Consider the following 13,343-nt stretch of genomic DNA (forward strand, 5'->3'; position numbering starts at 1 on the left):
ACTCTCTTTCCAAGTTCTTCCTATTTAATTACCTAGTGGGTAAGAATTCTAATTCTCTTAGTGTGGAAATTATACATTTTCTGAAATGTTTAGAGTGAAAGAAGTCCCTCCTAACCTGATTTTTATCTATTTTTTAAAAACCTTTCTTAGAAAACAACAACAACAACAACAACAAAAACTCATGCCATGTGTGTGCGCACACACGTGTGCGTGTGCACATAGTGTATATACCACATCTGTTAGGGAAGAAGTCAGCCCTTCCAATGGGTTCTCCAAATCTTTGGTCAGAATTTCTTAGCAGTTGCTTGGATCAGTTGGCTTTCTCATCCAATTGGAGACTTACATATGCCATTTACTTCTCACTACTTTAAGGCTACCCCGTAGGGTGATCATTCCACCAGGAACTTTTTAAGAAACTTTGCATTTAAAGCCACATTTTTAAGATGGCTCAAGAAGCCTCTCTATTTATTCACAAGGAGCCATAGCTTTCATGTATTTTTCAAATTTTGTACTAGGACTGGAAATTTCATTTCAGAACCCCAATATATTAGAGTGATAAAATCATTTCTGTTCTGGGTGACACAGGAGCCGGTGGCCATGAGCTCTAGCTACTGACCCTCCCTGACATGTTTCACAAAAGTCCTTGAAGCCTCTTTGAGGAGTCCTGTCACTTTGTGAACACTGTGTGAAAACCATGCTTCACTGACTCTTTGTTCATAGCCCGAGGTTCAAGAGTAGAATAAATAAGGGGAAAGACTTCCAGGAAAATGTGTGCCTTTTCTATATAATACCAGTGCAACTTGCCAATTCTCTTAGTTCAGTATAGTAGGAGAACCTGGCCAGCTCAGGCACTATGCAGACAAAGCAATGGTGTGTTGTTAATAGAATCATGCAGTGTTTAGTGCCAGACATGCTTGTACTCACAGCCCTCCTCTGACTTGCATCCTTTTAAAATGTGAAGCAGATGCTGTGTGGCGATCTCATGGGATCATCACAGCTTATTAAATAAGAGACCATGGGAAGCTCGGTTTCCCCATCTGTAGTAGGGGAATTGTGACTGCTTTCTCTGCTCGGGAACCAGCCTTGCTCCCTTGCTTCTTTGACTTCACCAGAGAGGCCTCTCTGACCACCCACCTGTCCTTCTGGCATTCTCTATCCCCTTGCTCTGCCTTCTTTTTCTCCGCAGTGCTTCTCACTACCTGACGTCATGTGAATTTGTTTCTCATCTCTCCCTGCTACCAGAATTCAACCTCACAAGAGAGAGCAGAATGCTTTTTGTTTACTACTCTCCCCTGGAGTCCAGGAGAGTTTTTGGCATTTAGTAGGAGGGCAGTAAAATGAGTTAAGCCTTTGAATGAATCATGAGATTGTTGTGAAGAAGAAAAATATATATATATATTTGTCTAAAATGTCCCACATGGTGCCTTGCACACAGAAGGGCCTCAATACAAATTAGTTATTTGACATCCTCACCTCACAGAGACTCTAAGATGAAGAGTGACTTATGATTTCACCCCCTCTTCCCTTCTTGCTGGATCTCTTTAATCTGTTCTCCAAATTACAGCAGGGACTGCCACAATGCCAAGAGGCATATACACGCAGTAGGTATAGCATTCTAGTTTTTCTAGTCACCACATGGGGTGAAAAATCCCATACAGTTTGAATTACCCTTGAAGACTCATTAGAAAGACATTCTCTGCAAGTCCAACCCAGCCAGGTTTTCCTCCAGCATCACACCAGAGTAATGAGTCTTTGGTTGAGTATCAGATGGAGTATTTGGCTTGTATTAGAGCCTATGTTGTACCAAAAACAATAATAAAAATTTAAACCATGATAATGTTTAACACTAGTCTCTTTAAGTATCAGGATGTTACTCAGCAGGGTGAGATTCTCGTGGCATGGGAGGCTCCTGGAGTCTGAGACCAAATGCAGATAAAGACTCCCATTTCTTCAAAGCCACACCACACATGCCCTCACAGACTGGAAGACGGGCCAAAATTATCATCACTGTTTCATTTCTGTGTTTCTTCCATCTTGGCTCTTGTCTCCCTCTCCCTTTCTTTTCCCTTCCGCCTTTTCTTTTCTGCCATGCATACAGCTGAAATAGGAGTGAGAGGTATAGGGACGCCTGGGTGGCTCAGCGGTTTGGCACCTGCCTTCAGCCCGGGGCGTGGTCCTCTGGGGTCCCAGAATCAAGTCTCACATCAGACTCCCTGCATGGAGCCTGCTTCTCCCTCTGCCTGTGTCTCTGCTTCTCTGTCTCTCTCTGTGTCTCTCATGAATAAATATTTTTTTTAAAAAAGGAGTTAGAGGTATGTGTTTACTAGATCACAAGTAGAAAAAAAAAGACTTATTCTAAGAACATTTCTAGTTGGAAGGATCTTTAAAAGATATCTGATTTTTTTGCTTTTACACGAGGTATACAAGAAAAGTGAAAATAATTTGTCTAAAATCACAGAGTGAACAAGTTGTGGTACTAGAACCCAGTTCTGTGGTCCCCTGGTCCAGTGACTTTTTTCCATCTTGTTTGTCCCTACTATGTCACATGTACTCCTTCTCCCACTCCTAAAACTATTCACCAGAGGGGTTGCAGCCACCTTCACTTCCATCCTCTCCTGGCTCAGGATCAAGGGTCCCTTGATGTAGGGGGTATGCTGCTTCCCCCCCTGCTTCCTCCAGTCCCCGGCCCCTTCCTCATTGCCCCAGGAGTCAGTTGGATTTCCATGAAACTTCTGGAACTCTCACTCACTGCTGTATAATTGGGCCAGTGCCCGCCTCCTCCATCGCTTGGCAGCTACTGTAATTCTTGGTGGGAAACATCACTCATGAAGCCCCTGGCATGGGAATCATGACAACATAGGGCATCAGAGCCTCATATTTTCTTCCTGAGTCACATTGAGCAGAGACAACTTCCTCACACAAAGATCAGAAAACACATCCAGACAGACAGCATGAACGGATAATGAAGAGGACTTAGAGACTCCAACAGTATAAACAGAACTGCATTTTTTAAATAATAAGCATTCGCATATGATGCCAGATGATTCTTGTAGATTAGATTGTGGCTCCAAATGACCTCACATTGCACTTATGCCCCGAGGTGAGTTTTGAAGGGGTGAGACATTACATAGAGCAACAGTTTGCTGCCAAAGAACCAAGAGTTCTAGAAACTGACCACTTAAAAAAGTGGGACCCTTCTTGTGTATTTTGATGGGAGCTATTGGGCTGGTTTCCCAATGATCAAGCACAAAGCCACCACTGCCATCAGTGCACCTCATCTCCATCTCTCCCTTTGCTTACTCTCTTCACATCACATGCACATGCACACACACGTGTGTGCACTCCATGCTCCTTTCAGAATTTTTCAAATAAATATGTGCATCTCATTTCCTCTTTGTCCAGCTGGTCTTTTAAATACTCTCAAGGACTATGACTGTAGAGAAAATTGTAGAAACCAAGGAGGAGGCAACTTGAAGGCAAGGCTAAATTGAAGCAGTGCTGTTTATGTACTTGCCCAAGGTCATTTGACTGAGTTGGGTGTTAACTACTCAGCGTCCTCTGCCCTCAGAGCTCTCCTTGCTTTTGATTCCTACTCATGATCTTAGGTCTCTCCACATGTTTCACAGACTCTCCCCACACTTCCCCATTATACTCTTCAAGTGGGGAGACGGAGGGAGAAGAGAAGAAAAAATTATATAAAATTTCTATCTGTACAACCCTTCCTTCAATCATTGGGCTAATGCCTGCGGTAACAACTCTAATAGCCTTTGAAGTTGAAAGTGGGTTTGAGTATATTTTAGTGGGTGCCTTTACAGTCTAACTGATGACATTTTATATTTTAACATAGTTTTGCTCTAGTGGTTTCTTCTCCTAGAGAGGGGATGGGAAAGCCTTAATACATGAGGAAATCATATGATAAGTGGATAATAATCAGTGGGGACACAAAATGGTGCACAAATCAACAGTGTGTTATTTTTAGAGCATTCACGTGATAGGATTCATCTTAAAAGCATTTCTAAGTGTTAGGATCTAAAACTATCACCATGATTTACTGAAGTCATGGAGAACACATGTGACTCTTGTTCTGAAAATGACAGTATATGGATACCATTGCTTTTCTTCTCCCCTTTCAGTTTCTTACAAAATTGGTGGGCAAGACCAAAAGACCAACATAAATTCTCCCTGTACCCTGCTGTCCGTGTTCAAAGACTGGGAGTATTTGGTGTACATGATCTATGTACCAAGGTGATATTCTAACAGAGACAAATTATGTTCAAACATCTGAAAGTCATCATTTCTATGCATATGCAGGCATTTTGAGAAAAATCTACAAGAGGATCAAAAACAAGATTAAACCACATCTGTTTGGGTTTAAACGACATTGTCTATGTAGTTCAAAGTTGTTTCCTTTTGTATAAAAAAAACCCTGCCCAGCTGTTTTTTATCTTAAATTCTTAGCCTTTATCAAAGGAGTGTTTTCATTGGCTAGCCAATGTTATTTCTAAAAGTTGAACTAGTTAGGAAAGGGGGCTAAGAAAAAGAAAATATGCTTTATTCATCTTGGTTCTAATCCCCAGAGCCCTTTATTGGCTCTGGCAGAAAACTAGTGCAGAGGTTCAGTTCAATTCTAGATAGAAATGCTGTATCTACTGTGTGTCATCATGTCATAAATTAGGAGTTCCATCATTTTATACAAGTAATTGATTACAATTGACACTGATAAGAAACATGAAACAAAAAGTGAATGTTCAGAGGCATGAATTGTATAATAAATAAACATCTGACTGCATGGATGCTCTGCGCTGTTGAATGAGAAAGGGAATGGTTTTGAAAGCCGCCATCTATCAGAAGAGGGTCTTATTTAATAGAGATGTGGGCGCAGAGTGATGTTGCACCAGTAGTGTGTTTCTTTCGGACATCTGACACATTTATGACGTTACAATATCATATTTGGTGATAAAGTCCTCCTACTTTATGAGGAATAAATAAGCTCCACGATGAAGCACCACTAAATGGTTCAATGGAATGAAACTCGAAAGCAAAAAATAAGAATGAATCAAAGGAATATGACATGACAACTAAACCACTCTAAGTAATCACTTAGCTGCTTTGTGGTTAGATCATTCTAATGTCCAGCTGTTTTTAGCAGATTGACTAGACAGTGTAACACAAACAGGTCGGTTTACACACACACACACGTGGACCCTATAGTATAATACACTACCACTTATCAACAATCGACAGGTAACTTTAAGGAGGATATTGTTGAAAAGACAAATTTTCATTGTAGCATTTATAATCAGTTCTCTTTTAGGCACCACAGAAGTATTCTCTCTTATCAAACACAACCAGTTGTAAAGCCTTTTGTCTGTAGTTTGTGTCAAAGAAGCAGTTTCACTCTTCCTCAGTTTTGTTTACCATAGAAACATATTTTTGAGACTAAATAAATAAATAGGAAGCCCTGGGCATAAGTGAAAAATCCATTGCATTTTCTCCTTCACATTGGCTTTTATCCACTTCTTGTTTCCTTAATATATTCAAAATCCTCTATTGAGCTCAGTGCTTGGGCTCCAGGATCATACAGCCCGGCTTCAAACCTTAGTTCTGCCACTGACTAGTTGAATAATTTTGGTTACTAACCCCAGTTTCCTTATCCACCCAATAGAGGTAATAACATGACTAATTTTATCAAATCACTGGAAGGATTAAAGGAGAAAAGATATGCGAAACACCCAATGGAGTGCCTAGTCATAATGCTCGAAGCATCTGTGTCATTGTTATTCTGTAGACTGATCTAAACCATCTCCGTTCGTTCCTCACCCCCCGCAGCCCCCACCTCATTGCTCTCTTGCAAGCTCGAATCATAAGCCAGGTTCCTATATGGAAGAGGTAGGTGAAATGATCCAGCTGTTTTCATCTTGAGGTTGTTCACTGTATTCACCCCCTGTCTCTTCCTTAGCTCCTGCTTCTGGAAAAGTCATGCTCTTCCCTTCTGCGAATAACTTTTCCATCTCTAAAGAGACCACACATGACATGGGCCAAGTGTCAGCCAGAGCAATTATCATCTCTGCTCTGCTTGCTCAGTGAGAAAGACTGCCATGAGAGGACGGTGTCGAGCACCCTTGTCCACAAAAAGAAGAGGGACATACATATATGCCACTGAGTCCTATATCCTTGGTTCTGGCCCTTCTTTCCTCTGAGAACTGACTCCATCATTTATCATTCTTCTCAATCACAGTTTCCATGCCTCTGTCTTGGGAATCATTAAAATCTTTTTCTTTTTTTAAAGATTTTACTTATTTATTCATCAGAGATACAGAGAGAGAGGCAGAGACACAGGCAGAGGAAGAACCAGGCTCCCTGCAGAGAGCCAGGCACAGGACTCGACCCAAGACCCTGGGATCACATCCTGAGCCAAAGGCAGATGCTCAACCACTGAGCCACCCAGGTGCCCCCAAAATAACATCTTAATAGGCCTAACTACTACCCTCCCTCATTCCATTCCCCACTAAGACTTCTGCTCGGTGATTCTTGGACAGCAATTCTTTTTCAGCAATCTTCATGGCTCCTATTTCTGACAGTAAAAAAAAAAAATCCACTCTTCTTAACGCTGACAGAGAGGGGGAGAAATCAGAATTTTACTGCCTTTTTTGAGGAGGAAAAATGTAAAAGTCTTTTTTAAAGTAGATAGAATTATAGAGCTTTCTGTGCCAGACACTTTGATAAATGCTTTGCCCATTCTTTCTCTTTAGATCCTTACAAGTATTGTATGAGATAGGTCTTATTATTGTCTTCTTTAATTGACAAGAAAACTCAGGCTCGAAGAGGTTAACCTTCTGAAGGATCCATGGTGCAATATATTGCCACTTCATCATTTTGTGTGTTTCTTGTCTCCCCACCACCACCCTCTCACACTCACACATTTTTTGGCACCAGAGAAAACATGCAAACACAGAGTAGGTGCCTGGTAAATTCCTTTGAGATCAAAGGGGCCAAACATATCCCTCAGCAGCCAGAAAGTACAGCTGCATGGCTTCTCGGTGCGTTCCTGATCTTTAAAGTTTACATTACATTGGGCCTTTTACTTCTCAAAGCATCTTGCCATGTTTATTTTATCCTCAAATCAACTATATAACCCAGCCTGAATGGTCCCATTTGGTGGATATGGAAAATAAAGTTCAAGCTGATCCTGAATGAATATGCCAAGGCCTTTTCAGCAAGAAATCCCTGAGCGAGAAAATAGACACAAGGTTCTCCCAACTTAACTAAAATTTTCTTAAGCTAAAGCTTTAATCACATTTTTGGAGATGCATGGAAAAAGAGCTCAGAGGCTGCTAAGAGTTGGGAAGATACGTTATTTCTAAGTCAAACAGTCACTAAAGTCATTAGTTCAAGAGTGCCCACCGCCATCATGTGGCTTGTCTGCCCACTTCTTGCCTGGGAGGTGAGTTGAGGACAGTCTCAGCTTCACAGTGAATGTCCTGGTTTTCCTGAATTTATTTAACCACCACCCTGGATGTTATTTCAACACACTTTATCTTCCTACGCAGTAATATGTCCCTTTATAATTTCAAGGCAGATCGACATGGATTGGGTCTTTTGAGGTTTCTGGACAAAGGTGGCACTAAGGCAAATTCAAGGATTTGAATTTCAAATGGGCAGAGGAGGGCTTGGCAAAATGCCTTCCCCTGGGAGGTTGGATGGAACTGCCAGCAAAGGAACATTAATGCTGCTTCTATGTTGGGCTGCTCTTCATCCAGAGAAAGAACAAGTAAGCACAAAGATGCTTCTCAAAGTGGTGGCAGGTAATTCAACGGTTTTTAAAGAGTATTTTTGTCTCTTGGTTCCAGAAAGGTGTGGTTAAGGAGATCTTCAAAAGAGAAATAATGAAAAAGCCAGCCAGCAAGATCTCTAGTCTGGCCAGCTTTAGAACAAGGAAGCAGCTGAAGACTTTGTTGGTCATTCAGATGTAACCTTCTACACAGAAGATTGACCAGGGCTTGGCTCTGTTCCAGTACCAGTTTTGAATCTTCTGTTCATGGGACCTCTATGTTTATGTTGCCCATTTGAGGCAAGTATAGTTCCTTCATTGATTCAGCTACCTCCCTCTGTCATGAAGAAGATGGGGGGGAAAAAAACCCCGACATACCTTGCACCAAAAATGTAGATCTTCAATTCCTTTGTAAAGAATGTTCTGTGAAAAAAAAAAAAAAAAAAAAGAATGTTCTGTGAGCTACGTGTTTGATAGGGAACAAGAATTGATTTTGAGCAATCAGTCATTTTCCCCTATAGCTAATAAACTGGTGAATTTGTGTAAAAAAACAAAAACCAAAAAATTAAAGTTTGGTACCATCACCATATCTTCTTAAGGCTCACTCCTTTTTTCACTCCGATCTCATCAAATTGTACCTTCTCCAATAGACCTTCCTTCAAGGGTAAGTTCTAAAATCATAAGTTATCAAGTTCTGTTTAGAATGTGAAAGTGGTGGTGTGGTTTGTGTAAAAAGAAAAAAAAGGTTATTTATCTTTGGGAAATACATCGTGAAATATTTATACATGAAATAATCAGGAATATTTGGTGGAGACAAAGAGAAAATAAGATTGACCATGAGCTGACATTGCCGAAGGAGGCTATGGTTACATGGGGGTTCATTTTCCTATTTACTCTACTTTATATGCTTGAATTTTTCCATGACAAACCTACAAATAATTTTTCAATGAATATAAATATCTCCCCTCAGCCCCACTGCCTGCACCAGCTTGTTCTTCTTTGCTTTGTCTCATTTGATGTTTTTCCCAGAACCTAGATCTTTCAAGTCATCTTGTCAATGTAGTATTGGCTTACCTCCCCATCCCCCATCAGAATATAAGTTCCATGAGGGAAGACACCTGGTCTGAATTATTGATGTCTTAGATCACAAATGATGAAACATTCTATATGTTTCTATAGGAACAATCTATATGTAGATTGATATCTCATACAGTTTCCTAAGCAGAAGACCTGAGGCAATTTACCTAATTTACTGTACCTTTTTTCTTACTTTCCACATAGAATTTTTCTTCTTCAGAAATGTGAACAGTAGATAAATATACCAGAAGGGCCAGAGGACTTTTCAGTTTCTGGCCTTTTAGCAAATTAACATCTTTTATCTTTATCTTTATTTTATGTTTGAGATATTAGTTGATATTTACATTTTCATCATCTCAACCATTTAAGAGATTCGCCAGCTAAAGGTTTTTCTCTTCACTTTTTAAACAGATAAAGCAAAAAGTCTAATTTTGGCTTTACCAGTTCTGACCTGATCTATAAATTTCTTTTTGCTGATTTCTCCTGCAAAGTGGAAAAACCGAGTACATGAATTGGGGTAATCATTAAGATGAGAGAGATAAAAACTATTTGGAACCCCATATAAATGCCAAGCCAAATTTTATAGAAATCCCAAACGTGTTTGAAATATTCAGCAGTTCTCCTAATGCCTGACGACAGACTTGATGGTTTTAATTTTTTTCTAATATGTAATTCTCTGTTATAGTACTCTACAAAATGCTGCAGCATATCATTAAGGCTTACAAATGTCATAAAAGTACACAGAGTAGAAAACCTCCCAGCGAGAGAAATTTTACAATCTGCAGATAGAGGGAGTTAACTTTAATCTAGGGAGTTGGAAAACACACACACACGCACACACACACACAGAATGGGTGGGTATCTTGTAAAGAATGTTTCTACTTATTCTTTTGAAGTGAGGGACAGTACTTAAGAATTGATGATGTTTGACTGTAGAAGAATATTCAAAATATAGTCCAAAAAGTGCTTCTGGTAAAGGGGAAAAGAAACAGACATGAAGGGATGAAATTTTGAATAGAAAAGAACTGTGTGTTGAAACTGGTTGAGGAATAAAACAGGGAAGTAATTTGCCTGTAAATAAATTCTTTGAAGCCTCAGTTTGAAATTGTGAGAAATAAAAAAACAGCAATATGAAAATGTGGGGGAAGCTCTATTACATTGCCCACCAGTGCACTGGGATGCAAATAAGACCAGTGCATGATCTCAGAGTAGAAAATAATCTGAGCTACTAAAATGGTTCTTTCTAAAGATAAAGAATAAATGTATCTCAATTGTTGAAATCAATCAGTGAACCAACAAATATTTAGTGAGAACCTGCTGCATGCCAGGCACTGGAGGTCTACAAAGGCAAGGCAGGCTGATGCAGTCTTTGCCCTCATAATATTTATAGTCAACTTGAAAAGACAAGTAGTAAGTAATAATAAAGCAAGTACCTATAGGTAACTAACTATAGTAGGGTAAATTAGCAAACTATCTCTTCAGGGAGTCTCAGCATTTAATAAGGAGGTCTATCCAATCTAGGGAGATTGGAAAGGGTATGGGAGAGGCCATAGGAAAGTAACCCTGAGGAACTATCATTTATTCAAGTTTGAGCTGAATGATTGGGAATTGGCGAGGTTACCAAAAGGGAAAGTTTTTTGTTTTTTTGTTTTTTTATAAATAGTGACTAGCTTGTACAAGGGCCCAGAGGCAGGAGAAAGCAGGTGGAATGCATAAACTGAGAGAAGTTCAGTATAGCTACAGTGGAAAGACACTTGAGGGTCCAGGGGGGTAGCCAAGATGAGCCAGGAGGAGTAGGTAGGAGTCAGATCATACAGGGCCTTGTTGAACATTTAAAACAATCATTCTACGTCAACAAGAAGTTATGGGAAGTAAGACCAAAGAAAATTTAATGACTTCTCGTGATAGTCATCCCATAAAGAGGTGAATTACAGTTGAACTGTGCTGGAACAGAGGCTATTTGGACACATCGACCAAGACATCCAGACACTCCAGAACTACAGGATTCTGAGAACTCTTTGTGCCCTGGGATTGAAGAATCACAGCGTATCCTGCCAAAGGGAACACAAACATACAGAAACACACAAAAACAAAACTCTGGAGATCATCTCTGGAAAACAGACAAAATAATTCCAAACCACATCTAAGGCACAAGTGCTCACGAAGAGATGTCAAGTGGGTGAGGCCAACCCACCCAGAGGCTTATTAGGCAATTGCACTGAATAGTTTGGAGTGGAGGGATAATCTGAAAGGTTGGCATCTCTCAAAAGTGCCACAAATGGGAGCGGTAGACTACCACCCCTGGAAACTCTGACTTGTGGTCAGTTGCATAGGAACCTGCTCAGCATCTCTTACGCAGGTTCCACCCATTTGTTCAAAACAAAAACCTGGGAATCACTCTGCTTTCTTGAATTCCTCCTCCTCCTTTATTCTACATGCTGAATCTTTCAGCAAAGTGTTTATTATTCTTACTACCAAAATATCTTGACTCCATCTCTACTGATACACCCTGGAGTTAGCTACTAGCATTTCTGGCCTTGACTACCGATACAACATCCTAGTGCTTTGCAATCCATTCTTCATGTAGGAGATAATGACTTTACAACCTTAGATGTGGTCACTTCCTTACTTAATATTCTTCAGTGGTTTCCTACCACACTTAGAAAAAAAACCATTCCCTTTTCTGGACTACAAAGCTCTGCATGATCTGGCCCTCTGCCTACCTTTCCAACCTTATTCCATGTCTCTCAATATTCTCTAAACCAGCCTTGATTCAGTTCCTTAAATGTGCTGAACTCTTTTTTGACTCAGAGCCCTAGAACAGTGTGTGGTCCAAGGGTCTTCTGCATCATCTGGGAGGTTACAGGAAATGCAAATTCTCGGGTTCTACTGCTGACCTAATAAATCAGGATTTTTGGGGGGTAGGATCCAGAAGTTTGTGTTCTAACACCCTCTCCATGTGATTTTTTTTTTTTTTTTGAGTGTGAAAGTCTGAAAGTCACTAAAGATTTCTGTTCCTGGGACCTAAAAAACTCTATGCACTCAGGGGAGAGTTTACAAAAAACCAAAATAGCAAAGGTTGAAAATGTAGAAATGTATTTCTTTTTCATGGAAAAATTTTCTTAGGTAAAATAGGGCTGGAATGGGATTCTACTGCATCAGCAACTCATACTCCTATCTTTCTTGGTGCTTCACCATTCCTGGCCTCTGTTCTCAGGTTCACATCATAATTCAAGAGATCTTCTCTGGTTCTAGCTGTCATATTTTCATTCTAGGCACCTAGAAAGAGAGAAGGAAAAGCTCATACCTTCCCCTTAAAGATACTTCCTAGAAGTCATACACACCATTTCCATTTGCACCCCTTTGACTGGAATCTTACATGGTCACATGCCATTGCAAGGAAGGCTATCAGGTTCATTCTTAGTGGTCACTCTGCCCACCTAAACTTTGAGATTGTATTGCTAAGCAAGAAGGAAGGAATACTTACTGGGAGTAATTTTTAGGCACTGCCACATCTCCCACTCTGCGTATTATTTAATTTTATCCTTCTCAAAAAGCCTAGGTTTTACTCTGGTTGGAGTAAACCCCATTCCATTGTTTTCTCTCACTGCACACAAATGATTTCCTTTACAGGTCACAATAAAATTTGTACTTATGTATGTGCAGGTACATTGAGTGGCTCCCCTACCAGACCATAGAAACTATATGTATTTTATTCAACACCTGCCACCTAGCACCAAGTACAAAACCTAGTACATAGCAGGCCCTCAGTCAATCTTAGTTGAATGAATGAATGAAGAAACAACGAAACAAAATAATCCTTCTGTGGCAGATTGAAAGAGTTGTGTGAGAGGTACAAGAGCCACTAGAGAAGACCCACTTATGCCTGCCCCTACCATGTGCCACCCACTCACATTAGGGGCATTCTTGTTCCAGCAACATAAAGAATAAATCCCATCTCTGTTATACACCTATATACTCTCAACCAGTATGATAGAATCTAGGAAAGAAAAAATGGCAAAGTGAAAGCTCAAGGGCTGTAACAACAAATCCAGATACATTACTAATCACAGTTTAAAAGATGAATACAATTTGCCGGTTGCCTTGCACAGGTTCTTATGTATATAAAAATGTATATAAAAATGAAACAAAATTCATAGCTTACAAGAGGTGTGTGTAAAACAGAAAATTTGAAACTAAAGCAACATACAAATGCATATAAAACCAACATTAATCAAAAACAGCTCTTGTAGAAAATATGAATAGCACATTACATAGACAAGAATAAAATAATAAGAGTAAACAAGGATATTACGTAATGGCAAAAAGAAGATGGAACTATTCTGAGTCTATACATGCCTAACAGAATTTCAGAATATAAGTCAAAAATTAATAGACCTAAAAAGAAAAATTATCCACTCCATAATCAGTAAGGGAGATTTAACATAGCTGCCTCAGAAAGCATTCTATCAAGGGCTAAAAATAAGTTTATAAA

At 39.8% G+C, this 13,343-nt stretch overlaps 1 long non-coding RNA gene across 5 annotated transcripts in view; it reads right to left on the reverse strand.

Annotated features, from left to right (window-relative positions):
• LOC140609961 (uncharacterized) overlaps positions 1 to 8,905 on the reverse strand; it is an 81,305-nt gene extending 72,400 nt beyond the window's left edge. For 3 of the 5 annotated variants that reach the window (XR_012011736.1, XR_012011734.1, XR_012011732.1), the window contains exon 1: positions 8,846 to 8,905. This is a non-coding gene — a long non-coding RNA (uncharacterized lncRNA). Of the gene's footprint in view, positions 1 to 8,149; positions 8,201 to 8,845 lie in introns of those variants that run through there. The other 2 variants (XR_012011735.1, XR_012011733.1) reach the window with 1 other exon arrangement.
• Between the last annotated feature and the right edge of the window lie 4,438 nt (positions 8,906 to 13,343).

This window comes from Canis lupus, chromosome 19, assembly GCF_048164855.1.
Source record: "Canis lupus baileyi chromosome 19, mCanLup2.hap1, whole genome shotgun sequence".
Lineage (NCBI taxonomy): Eukaryota > Metazoa > Chordata > Mammalia > Carnivora > Canidae > Canis > Canis lupus.